Genomic DNA, 19,429 nt, shown 5'->3' with positions numbered 1-19,429 from the left:
TGGGGGCCCAGTTCCAGACTTTGTACTGGGGCCCCGCAGCTTCAAGTTACACCTCCGGATCAGGATAATGCTAGGCCATTCCAACCAGCCTGTGTGTGTGACCTGCAGTCGCTGGTAGTCGAAAAGCGGCCGGCCCCGGATGCGCGCTTCAGAGTGGACAGACAGCAGCGGACCCCCAATCACACAGGCCCAAGGCTTGCTATGTAGCACGGAATACCTCATTGGACTGCAGCACTCCACGCGGGCTGAGATACACGCTCCACGTGGGATGGGCAGTATTCGTCCATGAAGATCCAGGCCAACGTTTAGAGATGGAGCAACACTCGGGGAGCAAAGAACTCCAACGAACGGACGTCTACTTTACAAGGATGTATTGCTTTATTCAATGCATGGACACAGAAACAGTTCAACCGCTCGATTACAGACCGCAGTCAATACAGTAAAGAAAGAAATGTGTCTGTTTAATGTAAACTTGCATGGAGCTCGTTTGTCAGCCACTGACTGACTGAATGCTGAAACGTGGTCTGACGTTACATGCACCACCAGGGATAAGGCCTTGCCTATAAGCATTCCCCAGCTGGCAAAAACGGAACCTCCCTGCCTATTCCTCACCATGGAAGAACGGAACCTACCTTTTTTTTAAAAAAAAGAAAGCCACAGCAGCAGCCAACTCGATTTTGGTAGGCCGCTGTCTCCCCCTTGTGTGCTGCATAAAAAATGCACTCCACTAAAAATAACATTGATCCACGAAATAGAGCGTAGGGAGAGAATGAGGCTTCAAGATGAGCCGTCAGGCTATGATAAATTGTATCACACCTGGGCGATATGGATAGATGCCCGGAGCTCACCCCTATTTACTAGGTGGTTACAGACAGGGACATGTGAGTAACACGTTTAAACCACAATCGTAAAGAGAAACAGCAATCCCGGAGCGCCCCCCCCTCCCCCTTTTTGTTTTATTTTCTCTTTCTCCCGTGTCATAGATACCTACCCTCCCTTACCGCTCCCCCCCCCCTTCCCCTGTTTGTACACCTTATAAAATATCACAGACAAACATCATATAGTTCAACTCGAAATTTATTTATTAAGTTTCATTGTCAAAGTTATTTTTACATTGCTTTGAGATAAGGCAAAAGTTTCCCCCCCTCCATGAAACCAATAAAACCTATATTGAATAAAATAAAAATGATGCAGTTGCCGGTAGTTCAGCAGTTGCCGGTAGTTCAGCAGTTGCCGGTAGTTCAGCAGTTGCCGGTAGTTCAGCAGTTGCCGGTAGTTCAGCAGTTGCCGGTAGTTCAGCAGTTGCCGGTAGTTCAGCAGTTGCCGGTAGTTTTGCAGTTGCCGGTAGTTTTGCAGTTGCCGGTAGTTTTGCAGTTGCCGGTAGTTTTGCAGTTGCCGGTAGTTCTGCAGTTGCCGGTAGTTCTGCAGCTTCTTGGTAGAGATAAAGACCATCTCCCGTCTCCCAGCTGCAGCAGAGACTGACTGAAATCGCTGCCAAGCCCGCTATTTATGCTTCTAAATTGATGACATCACAATGGAGTGACATCAGCCTGCCATACACCTGGCTCATGACATCACAAGGGAGTGACATCATCAGCATTCCAAATACCTGGCTCATTTGCATACAGTATGTATGCATGTATGTGTCTATCTATCCTATCCTATCTAATCTATCTTTATTAATTACGTAGAATATAGATATGGATTATTTCTGAATTATAGATTTTGTAGATATAGATTAAAGATAGATTTACGATTGTGTGTGTGTGTGTGATAGAGATATATATATATATGTAAAAAAAATATAAAATCTGTAGTTATGTATGTATGGCGGGGAAAAAAAGGCCTGCTGTATGTTTTTAAGTTCTTCGGATGACCATGCCGCTCTAATATTCTCCTTACTAGGGTCTACTAATGCTGGCCCAGGGGAAGGCAATAAAGCCCTATGGGGCCGAAGCCAATTTCCCTTATTTTAGGTAAAAAGTTTCCATCCGTCCCTACTCGAAATGCGGCTGGCCGAAGAGATCCCTCCAACCGACCGGCCGACGCACCTTCAGAGACAAACTAGTGCTTGCTTCTAGTGTCATCGCCGGCTTAACCCTCGTTTGTAGGGAGCTGACGAGTCCTGCAGCAGCAGCAGGCTCTGCAAGCCTAGGATGCGTGAGCTCGGTGCAAGAGGAAGGACTGAGGGTGTGAGGCTGGGCGCGGTTGAGAAGGCGTGGGGCGGGGCTATGTAAAGTTTTAATAGCTCTCCCAGCTGCCTGGGTGCATTGTGGGTGCGCCCAGAGTGCTGGCTGAGCGTGTTGCCTCAAGCCTTGGAAGTGGAGTTGGGCGGACCGGGCTACAGGTGAAACCCATTTCGGGTTATCGCTTCTCGGCCTTTTGGCTAAGATCAAGTGTAGTATCTGTTCTTATCAGTTTAATATCTGATACGTCCCCTATCTGGGGACCATATATTAAATGGATTTTTAGAACAGGGAGCTGGAAAAAGAGCTTGCTCTGTCCACTCCACGCATTGACCTGGTATTGCAGTACCTCCAGGACCGGTGCACCCCCTTTCCTACAACAGTTTCCAAAAGCAGAAAAACAAAACCGACGAGCAAGAGGTGCAGCGCAGCTGTGGCGGCTGCTGCTACCACCGCCCAAGCACTTTGATTGACACTCAGCCCGTCTGCTCGCAACATTGTATCCACTGAGCAGCTGCGTCTGCCAGAGTGTGCACAGCACAGGTACAACTGGAAGCAAAACAACACACACACCAGTTCATATGGCAGCCGCACTCTATAGTTCGTACCTACCGCTGCGCTAATAGCCAAGTTGGAAACATCGGGCAGGCACAGCGTATCCTGGCAGCCTGCGTCTGTATGCTCCACGTATTCGGGTCATGGGTGTATGTGCAGGGGGCCCGGAGCCCCAGGGGGCCCATAAAGTCTCTCTTCCCCACATTGTAAACCAATGCTATCAATGAAGCTTTATAGTTTGGGGGCCCAGTTCCAGACTTTGTACTGGGGCCCCGCAGCTTCAAGTTACACCTCCGGATCAGGATAATGCTAGGCCATTCCAACCAGCCTGTGTGTGTGACCTGCAGTCGCTGGTAGTCGAAAAGCGGCCGGCCCCGGATGCGCGCTTCAGAGTGGACAGACAGCAGCGGACCCCCAATCACACAGGCCCAAGGCTTGCTATGTAGCACGGAATACCTCATTGGACTGCAGCACTCCACGCGGGCTGAGATACACGCTCCACGTGGGATGGGCAGTATTCGTCCATGAAGATCCAGGCCAACGTTTAGAGATGGAGCAACACTCGGGGAGCAAAGAACTCCAACGAACGGACGTCTACTTTACAAGGATGTATTGCTTTATTCAATGCATGGACACAGAAACAGTTCAACCGCTCGATTACAGACCGCAGTCAATACAGTAAAGAAAGAAATGTGTCTGTTTAATGTAAACTTGCATGGAGCTCGTTTGTCAGCCACTGACTGACTGAATGCTGAAACGTGGTCTGACGTTACATGCACCACCAGGGATAAGGCCTTGCCTATAAGCATTCCCCAGCTGGCAAAAACGGAACCTCCCTGCCTATTCCTCACCATGGAAGAACGGAACCTACCTTTTTTTTAAAAAAAAGAAAGCCACAGCAGCAGCCAACTCGATTTTGGTAGGCCGCTGTCTCCCCCTTGTGTGCTGCATAAAAAATGCACTCCACTAAAAATAACATTGATCCACGAAATAGAGCGTAGGGAGAGAATGAGGCTTCAAGATGAGCCGTCAGGCTATGATAAATTGTATCACACCTGGGCGATATGGATAGATGCCCGGAGCTCACCCCTATTTACTAGGTGGTTACAGACAGGGACATGTGAGTAACACGTTTAAACCACAATCGTAAAGAGAAACAGCAATCCCGGAGCGCCCCCCCCTCCCCCTTTTTGTTTTATTTTCTCTTTCTCCCGTGTCATAGATACCTACCCTCCCTTACCGCTCCCCCCCCCCTTCCCCTGTTTGTACACCTTATAAAATATCACAGACAAACATCATATAGTTCAACTCGAAATTTATTTATTAAGTTTCATTGTCAAAGTTATTTTTACATTGCTTTGAGATAAGGCAAAAGTTTCCCCCCCTCCATGAAACCAATAAAACCTATATTGAATAAAATAAAAATGATGCAGTTGCCGGTAGTTCAGCAGTTGCCGGTAGTTCAGCAGTTGCCGGTAGTTCAGCAGTTGCCGGTAGTTCAGCAGTTGCCGGTAGTTCAGCAGTTGCCGGTAGTTCAGCAGTTGCCGGTAGTTCAGCAGTTGCCGGTAGTTTTGCAGTTGCCGGTAGTTTTGCAGTTGCCGGTAGTTTTGCAGTTGCCGGTAGTTTTGCAGTTGCCGGTAGTTCTGCAGTTGCCGGTAGTTCTGCAGCTTCTTGGTAGAGATAAAGACCATCTCCCGTCTCCCAGCTGCAGCAGAGACTGACTGAAATCGCTGCCAAGCCCGCTATTTATGCTTCTAAATTGATGACATCACAATGGAGTGACATCAGCCTGCCATACACCTGGCTCATGACATCACAAGGGAGTGACATCATCAGCATTCCAAATACCTGGCTCATTTGCATACAGTATGTATGCATGTATGTGTCTATCTATCCTATCCTATCTAATCTATCTTTATTAATTACGTAGAATATAGATATGGATTATTTCTGAATTATAGATTTTGTAGATATAGATTAAAGATAGATTTACGATTGTGTGTGTGTGTGTGATAGAGATATATATATATATGTAAAAAAAATATAAAATCTGTAGTTATGTATGTATGGCGGGGAAAAAAAGGCCTGCTGTATGTTTTTAAGTTCTTCGGATGACCATGCCGCTCTAATATTCTCCTTACTAGGGTCTACTAATGCTGGCCCAGGGGAAGGCAATAAAGCCCTATGGGGCCGAAGCCAATTTCCCTTATTTTAGGTAAAAAGTTTCCATCCGTCCCTACTCGAAATGCGGCTGGCCGAAGAGATCCCTCCAACCGACCGGCCGACGCACCTTCAGAGACAAACTAGTGCTTGCTTCTAGTGTCATCGCCGGCTTAACCCTCGTTTGTAGGGAGCTGACGAGTCCTGCAGCAGCAGCAGGCTCTGCAAGCCTAGGATGCGTGAGCTCGGTGCAAGAGGAAGGACTGAGGGTGTGAGGCTGGGCGCGGTTGAGAAGGCGTGGGGCGGGGCTATGTAAAGTTTTAATAGCTCTCCCAGCTGCCTGGGTGCATTGTGGGTGCGCCCAGAGTGCTGGCTGAGCGTGTTGCCTCAAGCCTTGGAAGTGGAGTTGGGCGGACCGGGCTACAGGTGAAACCCATTTCGGGTTATCGCTTCTCGGCCTTTTGGCTAAGATCAAGTGTAGTATCTGTTCTTATCAGTTTAATATCTGATACGTCCCCTATCTGGGGACCATATATTAAATGGATTTTTAGAACAGGGAGCTGGAAAAAGAGCTTGCTCTGTCCACTCCACGCATTGACCTGGTATTGCAGTACCTCCAGGACCGGTGCACCCCCTTTCCTACAACAGTTTCCAAAAGCAGAAAAACAAAACCGACGAGCAAGAGGTGCAGCGCAGCTGTGGCGGCTGCTGCTACCACCGCCCAAGCACTTTGATTGACACTCAGCCCGTCTGCTCGCAACATTGTATCCACTGAGCAGCTGCGTCTGCCAGAGTGTGCACAGCACAGGTACAACTGGAAGCAAAACAACACACACACCAGTTCATATGGCAGCCGCACTCTATAGTTCGTACCTACCGCTGCGCTAATAGCCAAGTTGGAAACATCGGGCAGGCACAGCGTATCCTGGCAGCCTGCGTCTGTATGCTCCACGTATTCGGGTCATGGGTGTATGTGCAGGGGGCCCGGAGCCCCAGGGGGCCCATAAAGTCTCTCTTCCCCACATTGTAAACCAATGCTATCAATGAAGCTTTATAGTTTGGGGGCCCAGTTCCAGACTTTGTACTGGGGCCCCGCAGCTTCAAGTTACACCTCCGGATCAGGATAATGCTAGGCCATTCCAACCAGCCTGTGTGTGTGACCTGCAGTCGCTGGTAGTCGAAAAGCGGCCGGCCCCGGATGCGCGCTTCAGAGTGGACAGACAGCAGCGGACCCCCAATCACACAGGCCCAAGGCTTGCTATGTAGCACGGAATACCTCATTGGACTGCAGCACTCCACGCGGGCTGAGATACACGCTCCACGTGGGATGGGCAGTATTCGTCCATGAAGATCCAGGCCAACGTTTAGAGATGGAGCAACACTCGGGGAGCAAAGAACTCCAACGAACGGACGTCTACTTTACAAGGATGTATTGCTTTATTCAATGCATGGACACAGAAACAGTTCAACCGCTCGATTACAGACCGCAGTCAATACAGTAAAGAAAGAAATGTGTCTGTTTAATGTAAACTTGCATGGAGCTCGTTTGTCAGCCACTGACTGACTGAATGCTGAAACGTGGTCTGACGTTACATGCACCACCAGGGATAAGGCCTTGCCTATAAGCATTCCCCAGCTGGCAAAAACGGAACCTCCCTGCCTATTCCTCACCATGGAAGAACGGAACCTACCTTTTTTTTAAAAAAAAGAAAGCCACAGCAGCAGCCAACTCGATTTTGGTAGGCCGCTGTCTCCCCCTTGTGTGCTGCATAAAAAATGCACTCCACTAAAAATAACATTGATCCACGAAATAGAGCGTAGGGAGAGAATGAGGCTTCAAGATGAGCCGTCAGGCTATGATAAATTGTATCACACCTGGGCGATATGGATAGATGCCCGGAGCTCACCCCTATTTACTAGGTGGTTACAGACAGGGACATGTGAGTAACACGTTTAAACCACAATCGTAAAGAGAAACAGCAATCCCGGAGCGCCCCCCCCTCCCCCTTTTTGTTTTATTTTCTCTTTCTCCCGTGTCATAGATACCTACCCTCCCTTACCGCTCCCCCCCCCCTTCCCCTGTTTGTACACCTTATAAAATATCACAGACAAACATCATATAGTTCAACTCGAAATTTATTTATTAAGTTTCATTGTCAAAGTTATTTTTACATTGCTTTGAGATAAGGCAAAAGTTTCCCCCCCTCCATGAAACCAATAAAACCTATATTGAATAAAATAAAAATGATGCAGTTGCCGGTAGTTCAGCAGTTGCCGGTAGTTCAGCAGTTGCCGGTAGTTCAGCAGTTGCCGGTAGTTCAGCAGTTGCCGGTAGTTCAGCAGTTGCCGGTAGTTCAGCAGTTGCCGGTAGTTCAGCAGTTGCCGGTAGTTCAGCAGTTGCCGGTAGTTTTGCAGTTGCCGGTAGTTTTGCAGTTGCCGGTAGTTTTGCAGTTGCCGGTAGTTTTGCAGTTGCCGGTAGTTCTGCAGTTGCCGGTAGTTCTGCAGCTTCTTGGTAGAGATAAAGACCATCTCCCGTCTCCCAGCTGCAGCAGAGACTGACTGAAATCGCTGCCAAGCCCGCTATTTATGCTTCTAAATTGATGACATCACAATGGAGTGACATCAGCCTGCCATACACCTGGCTCATGACATCACAAGGGAGTGACATCATCAGCATTCCAAATACCTGGCTCATTTGCATACAGTATGTATGCATGTATGTGTCTATCTATCCTATCCTATCTAATCTATCTTTATTAATTACGTAGAATATAGATATGGATTATTTCTGAATTATAGATTTTGTAGATATAGATTAAAGATAGATTTACGATTGTGTGTGTGTGTGTGATAGAGATATATATATATATGTAAAAAAAATATAAAATCTGTAGTTATGTATGTATGGCGGGGAAAAAAAGGCCTGCTGTATGTTTTTAAGTTCTTCGGATGACCATGCCGCTCTAATATTCTCCTTACTAGGGTCTACTAATGCTGGCCCAGGGGAAGGCAATAAAGCCCTATGGGGCCGAAGCCAATTTCCCTTATTTTAGGTAAAAAGTTTCCATCCGTCCCTACTCGAAATGCGGCTGGCCGAAGAGATCCCTCCAACCGACCGGCCGACGCACCTTCAGAGACAAACTAGTGCTTGCTTCTAGTGTCATCGCCGGCTTAACCCTCGTTTGTAGGGAGCTGACGAGTCCTGCAGCAGCAGCAGGCTCTGCAAGCCTAGGATGCGTGAGCTCGGTGCAAGAGGAAGGACTGAGGGTGTGAGGCTGGGCGCGGTTGAGAAGGCGTGGGGCGGGGCTATGTAAAGTTTTAATAGCTCTCCCAGCTGCCTGGGTGCATTGTGGGTGCGCCCAGAGTGCTGGCTGAGCGTGTTGCCTCAAGCCTTGGAAGTGGAGTTGGGCGGACCGGGCTACAGGTGAAACCCATTTCGGGTTATCGCTTCTCGGCCTTTTGGCTAAGATCAAGTGTAGTATCTGTTCTTATCAGTTTAATATCTGATACGTCCCCTATCTGGGGACCATATATTAAATGGATTTTTAGAACAGGGAGCTGGAAAAAGAGCTTGCTCTGTCCACTCCACGCATTGACCTGGTATTGCAGTACCTCCAGGACCGGTGCACCCCCTTTCCTACAACAGTTTCCAAAAGCAGAAAAACAAAACCGACGAGCAAGAGGTGCAGCGCAGCTGTGGCGGCTGCTGCTACCACCGCCCAAGCACTTTGATTGACACTCAGCCCGTCTGCTCGCAACATTGTATCCACTGAGCAGCTGCGTCTGCCAGAGTGTGCACAGCACAGGTACAACTGGAAGCAAAACAACACACACACCAGTTCATATGGCAGCCGCACTCTATAGTTCGTACCTACCGCTGCGCTAATAGCCAAGTTGGAAACATCGGGCAGGCACAGCGTATCCTGGCAGCCTGCGTCTGTATGCTCCACGTATTCGGGTCATGGGTGTATGTGCAGGGGGCCCGGAGCCCCAGGGGGCCCATAAAGTCTCTCTTCCCCACATTGTAAACCAATGCTATCAATGAAGCTTTATAGTTTGGGGGCCCAGTTCCAGACTTTGTACTGGGGCCCCGCAGCTTCAAGTTACACCTCCGGATCAGGATAATGCTAGGCCATTCCAACCAGCCTGTGTGTGTGACCTGCAGTCGCTGGTAGTCGAAAAGCGGCCGGCCCCGGATGCGCGCTTCAGAGTGGACAGACAGCAGCGGACCCCCAATCACACAGGCCCAAGGCTTGCTATGTAGCACGGAATACCTCATTGGACTGCAGCACTCCACGCGGGCTGAGATACACGCTCCACGTGGGATGGGCAGTATTCGTCCATGAAGATCCAGGCCAACGTTTAGAGATGGAGCAACACTCGGGGAGCAAAGAACTCCAACGAACGGACGTCTACTTTACAAGGATGTATTGCTTTATTCAATGCATGGACACAGAAACAGTTCAACCGCTCGATTACAGACCGCAGTCAATACAGTAAAGAAAGAAATGTGTCTGTTTAATGTAAACTTGCATGGAGCTCGTTTGTCAGCCACTGACTGACTGAATGCTGAAACGTGGTCTGACGTTACATGCACCACCAGGGATAAGGCCTTGCCTATAAGCATTCCCCAGCTGGCAAAAACGGAACCTCCCTGCCTATTCCTCACCATGGAAGAACGGAACCTACCTTTTTTTTAAAAAAAAGAAAGCCACAGCAGCAGCCAACTCGATTTTGGTAGGCCGCTGTCTCCCCCTTGTGTGCTGCATAAAAAATGCACTCCACTAAAAATAACATTGATCCACGAAATAGAGCGTAGGGAGAGAATGAGGCTTCAAGATGAGCCGTCAGGCTATGATAAATTGTATCACACCTGGGCGATATGGATAGATGCCCGGAGCTCACCCCTATTTACTAGGTGGTTACAGACAGGGACATGTGAGTAACACGTTTAAACCACAATCGTAAAGAGAAACAGCAATCCCGGAGCGCCCCCCCCTCCCCCTTTTTGTTTTATTTTCTCTTTCTCCCGTGTCATAGATACCTACCCTCCCTTACCGCTCCCCCCCCCCTTCCCCTGTTTGTACACCTTATAAAATATCACAGACAAACATCATATAGTTCAACTCGAAATTTATTTATTAAGTTTCATTGTCAAAGTTATTTTTACATTGCTTTGAGATAAGGCAAAAGTTTCCCCCCCTCCATGAAACCAATAAAACCTATATTGAATAAAATAAAAATGATGCAGTTGCCGGTAGTTCAGCAGTTGCCGGTAGTTCAGCAGTTGCCGGTAGTTCAGCAGTTGCCGGTAGTTCAGCAGTTGCCGGTAGTTCAGCAGTTGCCGGTAGTTTTGCAGTTGCCGGTAGTTTTGCAGTTGCCGGTAGTTTTGCAGTTGCCGGTAGTTTTGCAGTTGCCGGTAGTTCTGCAGTTGCCGGTAGTTCTGCAGCTTCTTGGTAGAGATAAAGACCATCTCCCGTCTCCCAGCTGCAGCAGAGACTGACTGAAATCGCTGCCAAGCCCGCTATTTATGCTTCTAAATTGATGACATCACAATGGAGTGACATCAGCCTGCCATACACCTGGCTCATGACATCACAAGGGAGTGACATCATCAGCATTCCAAATACCTGGCTCATTTGCATACAGTATGTATGCATGTATGTGTCTATCTATCCTATCCTATCTAATCTATCTTTATTAATTACGTAGAATATAGATATGGATTATTTCTGAATTATAGATTTTGTAGATATAGATTAAAGATAGATTTACGATTGTGTGTGTGTGTGTGATAGAGATATATATATATATGTAAAAAAAATATAAAATCTGTAGTTATGTATGTATGGCGGGGAAAAAAAGGCCTGCTGTATGTTTTTAAGTTCTTCGGATGACCATGCCGCTCTAATATTCTCCTTACTAGGGTCTACTAATGCTGGCCCAGGGGAAGGCAATAAAGCCCTATGGGGCCGAAGCCAATTTCCCTTATTTTAGGTAAAAAGTTTCCATCCGTCCCTACTCGAAATGCGGCTGGCCGAAGAGATCCCTCCAACCGACCGGCCGACGCACCTTCAGAGACAAACTAGTGCTTGCTTCTAGTGTCATCGCCGGCTTAACCCTCGTTTGTAGGGAGCTGACGAGTCCTGCAGCAGCAGCAGGCTCTGCAAGCCTAGGATGCGTGAGCTCGGTGCAAGAGGAAGGACTGAGGGTGTGAGGCTGGGCGCGGTTGAGAAGGCGTGGGGCGGGGCTATGTAAAGTTTTAATAGCTCTCCCAGCTGCCTGGGTGCATTGTGGGTGCGCCCAGAGTGCTGGCTGAGCGTGTTGCCTCAAGCCTTGGAAGTGGAGTTGGGCGGACCGGGCTACAGGTGAAACCCATTTCGGGTTATCGCTTCTCGGCCTTTTGGCTAAGATCAAGTGTAGTATCTGTTCTTATCAGTTTAATATCTGATACGTCCCCTATCTGGGGACCATATATTAAATGGATTTTTAGAACAGGGAGCTGGAAAAAGAGCTTGCTCTGTCCACTCCACGCATTGACCTGGTATTGCAGTACCTCCAGGACCGGTGCACCCCCTTTCCTACAACAGTTTCCAAAAGCAGAAAAACAAAACCGACGAGCAAGAGGTGCAGCGCAGCTGTGGCGGCTGCTGCTACCACCGCCCAAGCACTTTGATTGACACTCAGCCCGTCTGCTCGCAACATTGTATCCACTGAGCAGCTGCGTCTGCCAGAGTGTGCACAGCACAGGTACAACTGGAAGCAAAACAACACACACACCAGTTCATATGGCAGCCGCACTCTATAGTTCGTACCTACCGCTGCGCTAATAGCCAAGTTGGAAACATCGGGCAGGCACAGCGTATCCTGGCAGCCTGCGTCTGTATGCTCCACGTATTCGGGTCATGGGTGTATGTGCAGGGGGCCCGGAGCCCCAGGGGGCCCATAAAGTCTCTCTTCCCCACATTGTAAACCAATGCTATCAATGAAGCTTTATAGTTTGGGGGCCCAGTTCCAGACTTTGTACTGGGGCCCCGCAGCTTCAAGTTACACCTCCGGATCAGGATAATGCTAGGCCATTCCAACCAGCCTGTGTGTGTGACCTGCAGTCGCTGGTAGTCGAAAAGCGGCCGGCCCCGGATGCGCGCTTCAGAGTGGACAGACAGCAGCGGACCCCCAATCACACAGGCCCAAGGCTTGCTATGTAGCACGGAATACCTCATTGGACTGCAGCACTCCACGCGGGCTGAGATACACGCTCCACGTGGGATGGGCAGTATTCGTCCATGAAGATCCAGGCCAACGTTTAGAGATGGAGCAACACTCGGGGAGCAAAGAACTCCAACGAACGGACGTCTACTTTACAAGGATGTATTGCTTTATTCAATGCATGGACACAGAAACAGTTCAACCGCTCGATTACAGACCGCAGTCAATACAGTAAAGAAAGAAATGTGTCTGTTTAATGTAAACTTGCATGGAGCTCGTTTGTCAGCCACTGACTGACTGAATGCTGAAACGTGGTCTGACGTTACATGCACCACCAGGGATAAGGCCTTGCCTATAAGCATTCCCCAGCTGGCAAAAACGGAACCTCCCTGCCTATTCCTCACCATGGAAGAACGGAACCTACCTTTTTTTTAAAAAAAAGAAAGCCACAGCAGCAGCCAACTCGATTTTGGTAGGCCGCTGTCTCCCCCTTGTGTGCTGCATAAAAAATGCACTCCACTAAAAATAACATTGATCCACGAAATAGAGCGTAGGGAGAGAATGAGGCTTCAAGATGAGCCGTCAGGCTATGATAAATTGTATCACACCTGGGCGATATGGATAGATGCCCGGAGCTCACCCCTATTTACTAGGTGGTTACAGACAGGGACATGTGAGTAACACGTTTAAACCACAATCGTAAAGAGAAACAGCAATCCCGGAGCGCCCCCCCCTCCCCCTTTTTGTTTTATTTTCTCTTTCTCCCGTGTCATAGATACCTACCCTCCCTTACCGCTCCCCCCCCCTTCCCCTGTTTGTACACCTTATAAAATATCACAGACAAACATCATATAGTTCAACTCGAAATTTATTTATTAAGTTTCATTGTCAAAGTTATTTTTACATTGCTTTGAGATAAGGCAAAAGTTTCCCCCCCTCCATGAAACCAATAAAACCTATATTGAATAAAATAAAAATGATGCAGTTGCCGGTAGTTCAGCAGTTGCCGGTAGTTCAGCAGTTGCCGGTAGTTCAGCAGTTGCCGGTAGTTCAGCAGTTGCCGGTAGTTCAGCAGTTGCCGGTAGTTCAGCAGTTGCCGGTAGTTCAGCAGTTGCCGGTAGTTTTGCAGTTGCCGGTAGTTTTGCAGTTGCCGGTAGTTTTGCAGTTGCCGGTAGTTTTGCAGTTGCCGGTAGTTCTGCAGTTGCCGGTAGTTCTGCAGCTTCTTGGTAGAGATAAAGACCATCTCCCGTCTCCCAGCTGCAGCAGAGACTGACTGAAATCGCTGCCAAGCCCGCTATTTATGCTTCTAAATTGATGACATCACAATGGAGTGACATCAGCCTGCCATACACCTGGCTCATGACATCACAAGGGAGTGACATCATCAGCATTCCAAATACCTGGCTCATTTGCATACAGTATGTATGCATGTATGTGTCTATCTATCCTATCCTATCTAATCTATCTTTATTAATTACGTAGAATATAGATATGGATTATTTCTGAATTATAGATTTTGTAGATATAGATTAAAGATAGATTTACGATTGTGTGTGTGTGTGTGATAGAGATATATATATATATGTAAAAAAAATATAAAATCTGTAGTTATGTATGTATGGCGGGGAAAAAAAGGCCTGCTGTATGTTTTTAAGTTCTTCGGATGACCATGCCGCTCTAATATTCTCCTTACTAGGGTCTACTAATGCTGGCCCAGGGGAAGGCAATAAAGCCCTATGGGGCCGAAGCCAATTTCCCTTATTTTAGGTAAAAAGTTTCCATCCGTCCCTACTCGAAATGCGGCTGGCCGAAGAGATCCCTCCAACCGACCGGCCGACGCACCTTCAGAGACAAACTAGTGCTTGCTTCTAGTGTCATCGCCGGCTTAACCCTCGTTTGTAGGGAGCTGACGAGTCCTGCAGCAGCAGCAGGCTCTGCAAGCCTAGGATGCGTGAGCTCGGTGCAAGAGGAAGGACTGAGGGTGTGAGGCTGGGCGCGGTTGAGAAGGCGTGGGGCGGGGCTATGTAAAGTTTTAATAGCTCTCCCAGCTGCCTGGGTGCATTGTGGGTGCGCCCAGAGTGCTGGCTGAGCGTGTTGCCTCAAGCCTTGGAAGTGGAGTTGGGCGGACCGGGCTACAGGTGAAACCCATTTCGGGTTATCGCTTCTCGGCCTTTTGGCTAAGATCAAGTGTAGTACTTGGTCTGGCTGGAAGGTTGTGAGTGAGCTGGGTTCGGCCCAGGCCCTACTGCTGAAGCAGAATTTCCTCTGTGGTTTCATAACCGACAGATTCTTTCGTTGACGATGGCTGGAATCCGCAACACCATCCGCTTTGACGTGGACCCTACCGACAGGACGAGGAACGGCTTGGTTTATATCGTACGGGATGTCCTTATGGAGAAATGTGGCGTGACAAAGGCTTTAATCTACAGCGTCCAGGACTTTACAAAACAAGGCCAGTATGACGTTACATTCTGCGAAGAATATGATTGTTTGAATGCATACGAACGGCTACGTGCCCTTAAGGACAGTGACCTCCTGAAGGGGGTGAGGATTACGCCTTTGTTCGGCATACAAGAAAAGCCTGTTATTGTACACGTGTACAACCCGTACACCGACGTGGCGCTAATAGAAAGCTTTCTGAGGCGATATTGCGAGAATGTGCGTGGTGGTGACAAGCAAAAAAACATTCTTGATATTTTTAACTGCAAGTATAAATTCTTTGTCCGGTTCAGGATGGACCCAAATCGGTTGGGGGGGGTGATGCACCCACCCGCGAACTTTTCTATTGCCGGAAACCGCGGGTATCTGACGTACCCTGGACAGCCCCGCTATTGTAGAAACTGTGGTCAATTCGGACACATAAAAGACGAGTGTACCAAGGGGCAAGTCTGCCGGAATTGCCAGGGCGAGGGGCACCATGCGGGCGGTTGCCCAAAGCCCAGACGGTGCGACCTTTGCGGATCCGAGGAGCACATTTGTAAGGACTGTCCGGGGGCCGACCGCCCCAGAGACTTCTGGAGGAGGACTTATGCAGACTGTGCTGCAGGCAAGCCAGAGACAGTTATTTTGGGTGCGGCTGTTGGGGGCGCGGCAGCCACAGGTGCTGCTAAGGCTCGTTGCACACCTGCTGTGAGTGCTGCGGCTGCTGCCCCAAAACCAGCCTCTGCAAAAACTAATGTTGTGGCTATGACTCCTATTTCAAGTGTCCCTGCTTCTGGACCACCGGCTGTTACTTCTGAGCCATCTGCCGCAGGCATTAACCCTGTTGTTGTGCCACCTGCTGCTGCTGCATCTTCGGTCGCAGCTGCTGTTAAAGCACCGCCTTCTGTTGTAGTGCCGCCTGCCGCGGCTGTTGTCACCGCACCGTCTGCTGCGGCTGCTGTTGTTGCCCCTGTTGCCGTTCCCGCTTCTGTAAAGCCCGCTGCGGCTGCTACTACTTCTGCATCGCCTACCCCTGCAAAGACCATGCCTGGCCAGAACATTAAAAGAAAGGTTGAAAGCCAGAAAGCTATAGGTGTGGATTTGAGTGCGGCAGCGGAAGCCCAGGTGTCGGAGGTCATCCGCCACCTGGAAGAAATAATAGAGGAGGTGGACAGCCCCATCCGACCGTCTGGGATCATCGGCAGCTTTTCATCGCCAGAGACGGTTTTGTGTCACAGGGAGGGTGGTGGGTTTCAAATCAGTGACAGCGAGGAGGAGTTTGCCGAAGTGGCAGATAGAAAAGCTGCAAAAAAAAGACGTAATGAGGAGGGTGGAAATGAGGCGATGGAAACCAGCAACCCCTTTGAAGCGCTGGCGCCAGATGAAGGCGACCATATGGGGTTATGTTAGGCGCTTTGATGCCATGAACCCTATGCCTTGACTTTATGTTTATGTATGTTTGTATAAAGTTATGGCCCTATTGATCCACTCCCAGAACGTGCGTGTTTTCCAAAGTAAGACCAGGAGAGCAGCCATATTGAGCCTGCTAAAGCAAGAAAGTGCGTCCATAATATGTCTACAGGAATGTGGTATAAGCAGTGAGGTTGGCCCTGGTGAGTGGCCCCACGGAGGAGCCATATGGTCTGGGAGTGGATCAAACAAAAACGATGGAGTAGCGATCCTGATAAATACCAGGAATATAGAGCTACTGAGTCATGAAGTGATAGAGGTGGGGAGATGCGTCTCAGCCACAGTACTATATAAGAACGTAAAGTTGCGTATTATTAATGTGTATGCGCCCACAGGTAAGAGTGAGCGCAAAGCCTTGTTTGACAAGATTAAGTTCTTTATGCAGGGCAGGATGCCCGTCATATTAGTTGGGGATATGAACTGTGATGTAACAAAGTTTCCCCTGGACATATCGGGGAAAACCTTAGTTGAAATTATTACAGATTTTCATTTACAGGATGTACAGGTTTTATGCAATATTTCACCATTTATGCCTACGTATCATGCAGACAGGGGGGGTATTCACTCCCGCCTGGATTTTTGTTTTATATCACATGATTTTACCGCCATTAGTTACAAGCAAAAACCGGTTTTGTTTTCTGATCATGAGAGTGTGTTATGTGAGCTTGTGGTTAGGGAGAGTGTTGTGTGTGGGAGGGGCGTATGGAAGTTAAATGTGAGTCAGCTGGAGTGTGAGGATGTGAGAGTGCAGTATGAATGTGAATACAAACAGTGGAGTAGGAGAAAGGTGGATTTCCCTAACATCTTGGCGTGGTGGGAATGGGTTAAAAGAAAAACAAAAGTTTTCTTTAAGTCTGCAGGTTACAAAAGAGCAAAAGAGAAAAGGAAGGAGTACATAAGGCTCAGTGCCCGTCTGTGCTTCCTTTTAAAGCTCCGTGAGAACGGTATGGAGGTCCAGCAGGACATAATACAGACTAAGAGGGACATAAATAACTACCTGACTCAGAAAGGCAGGAGCATTATATATAGAGCTAAAGCAGACAAGATGGAGCATGACGAAAAATGCACACGTTTCTTTTTTAAGAAAGCTTTTGCCAAGAAACCAACTTTTGAGTGTGTGATGAATGAGGATGAGTGTGAGGTGAGGGGGGAGGGGGTGCATGAGGTGATTGCGGGGTTCTATGAGGAGTTGTATGCGGATAAGTGGAGGGATGAATGTCTTGAGAATGAGGTTCTGAGTGAGGTAGAGGGTAGGCTCGGGGAGGTGGAGCGAGCATCCATTATGCGGGAGGTGACCACAAATGAAGTTTTTGAGGTGATGCAAAGCCTAGCATTAAACAAGACACCTGGGGCAGATGGGCTACCGGTAGAGTTCTACCGAATGTTGTGGAATGTGGTGGGCAAGGATTTGTGTGAGGTGTGCAAGTACATGTGGATGAATGCGGAGATGGCTGATAGTATGCGTGAGGGTGTGGTTGTGCTGATCCCAAAGAAGGGGGATCTGAAACATCTAAAGAACTGGCGTCCTATTACACTACTGAATAGTGATTATAAAATCTATGCCAAGATAATCGCCAACCGTATGCGTGACGTGGTGGAGTGTGTGGTGAGTGAGGACCAGTATTGTGCGGTGCCTGGGAGACGTGTGCATGAGATTTTGTGTCTGATGAGAGATGTGTTGTGGGACTGCAAGAAGCGAAAGAAGAGTGTGTATGTGGTGAGTGTGGATTTTGAGAAGGCGTATGACAGGTTGTCGCATGGGTTTTTGTTTCGGGTGTTGTTGCGAATGGGTTTTCCGGCTGAGTTTGTGTGCAGAGTGAGGAGTTTGTATGAAAGTATCTTTAGCAGAATGTTGGTGAATGGGAAGGTTGGAAGGAGAGTGAATGTGAAGTCTGGAGTGCGTCAGGGGTGTCCGTTGTCACCAGTGGCGTTTATTTGTGCCATGGAGCCTTTGCTCTGCATGATCAGAAAAGATAAGGTGGTGCGGGGGATCCATATTCCTGGCAGCAATGGAAGAGAATGGAAGGTGAGTGCTTATATGGATGATGTGTGTGTGATGTGTGAGTCTGAGTGTGCTGTGAGGAGGGTGAGACTGTTGGTGTCCGTGTTTTGCGGTGCGTCTGCCTTCCGAGTGAATTGGGACAAGAGTGAATGTAAGGTGTTTGGTGAGGCTGTGCTGAGTGCGGATGCAGGTATAAATGGAGTGAATGGTGCCATTAAGATTTTGGGGATCAGCTTTGATAGCAACCTGGATGGAAAAGAGAGCTGGCAGGAGGCAAAACGAAAGGTGGAAAGCCGCTTGAATTTTTGGAGGCTGCGGAGTCTTACCTTTATAGGTAAGACCCTGGTAATAAAGAGCGTGATTTTGCCAATTTTTCTATATATAGCCATGGTTTTTCCACCAGACTACATGACCCTCAGGGGTCTGAATAGGATCATTTTCACCTTTTTCTGGAGGTCTAGGATGGAGCGGCTGAGGAGAGAGGAGGTTATAAAGAGCTGGAGGAAGGGGGGAGTGGGCTTCCCCAACCTAGAAGTCTATTTTGGGTGTAACATCATAGTTTACTTATTGGTGCTGGTCCAGAAAGATTCGAAAGGTGCGTGCATGATGAGGTACTTAGCTGGGAGACTGTGTGTGCGGATGAAGTGGTGTGAGTATGATTTACGTAAGCCAGTGGCGTTTGAGAGTCCCAAGTGGTATGAATGGGTTGTGAGTTTTGTAGTGAAGTTTGAGTTGAGTGAGTGTGAGGTGAGCGTGTTGAAGAATAAGCGGATGGTCCAGAGAATGATTGAGAGTAAGGATGTGGTGTGTGATATCAATTCTGTGCGAGGAGCGGATGTGGAGAGCGTGTGGAAGAAGGTGCGAATGGATGGGATGAGTAATAAGCAGAGTGAGGTAGTATGGCAGAGTCTGCATGGTGTGTTACCGGTACGAGAGTTTCAGCGTGTGAGAGGCTTGGTGAGGGATGAAAGGTGTCCGAGAGAGGGGTGCGGTGGATGTGAGAGTGTGATGCACGTTTTTTGGAACTGCGGCTATGCACAGAATGTATTACGGAGGCTCGGCCCTCTGTGCAAGGAAATAACAGGGGCCACGTTCATTAATTATGGGTTGGTTATGTTCGGGTTTGGTGTGAGTGATTGTGTGAGGCAGAGGTTGTTGTGGCTGTTTATGGCGTGTGTGAAGGAAGTGTTGTGGGATGTAAGGAATGTGTATGTGTTTAAGCGGAAGGATCTGAGTGTGAGGGACAGCGTGAGAATGGTGCTGGGGAAATTATACTTTATTTATTTGTGGGACAAAAGCAAAGGGGGGGTGGATGCGGAGGGGATATGGAAAGTCAAAAAATGGATTGAATTAGTTAATTTGTCAGGAGTTTGACATGTCTTTAAGTTGTATTTGATGTGATGAAGTGTTTTTGTGTTGTGTAAAT

General features: G+C 48.4%; 4 non-coding genes and 1 pseudogene across 4 annotated transcripts; all 5 read left to right on the top strand.

The window, feature by feature from the left end:
* The first annotated feature begins 2,366 nt into the window (after window positions 1-2,366).
* Window positions 2,367-2,557, top strand: LOC136593742 (U2 spliceosomal RNA). The gene has a single exon (XR_010788331.1). It is a non-coding gene; the product is annotated as a U2 spliceosomal RNA (small nuclear RNA).
* A 2,789-nt stretch (window positions 2,558-5,346) lies between these two features.
* On the top strand, window positions 5,347-5,537 carry LOC136593741 (U2 spliceosomal RNA). The gene has a single exon (XR_010788329.1). It is a non-coding gene; the product is annotated as a U2 spliceosomal RNA (small nuclear RNA).
* Window positions 5,538-8,344: 2,807 nt separating this feature from the next.
* Window positions 8,345-8,535, top strand: LOC136593740 (U2 spliceosomal RNA). The gene has a single exon (XR_010788328.1). It is a non-coding gene; the product is annotated as a U2 spliceosomal RNA (small nuclear RNA).
* A 2,753-nt stretch (window positions 8,536-11,288) lies between these two features.
* LOC136593739 (U2 spliceosomal RNA) lies at window positions 11,289-11,479 on the top strand. Its single transcript, XR_010788327.1, has one exon. It is a non-coding gene; the product is annotated as a U2 spliceosomal RNA (small nuclear RNA).
* Window positions 11,480-14,267: 2,788 nt separating this feature from the next.
* LOC136593757 (U2 spliceosomal RNA) lies at window positions 14,268-14,403 on the top strand (annotated as a pseudogene).
* Window positions 14,404-19,429: the final 5,026 nt, after the last annotated feature.

This window comes from Eleutherodactylus coqui, unplaced genomic scaffold (genome assembly GCF_035609145.1).
Source record: "Eleutherodactylus coqui strain aEleCoq1 unplaced genomic scaffold, aEleCoq1.hap1 HAP1_SCAFFOLD_290, whole genome shotgun sequence".
NCBI lineage: Eukaryota > Metazoa > Chordata > Amphibia > Anura > Eleutherodactylidae > Eleutherodactylus > Eleutherodactylus coqui.
Note: the sequence above shows the minus strand (reverse complement) of the source record. Positions and strands in the feature narration are given on the sequence as shown.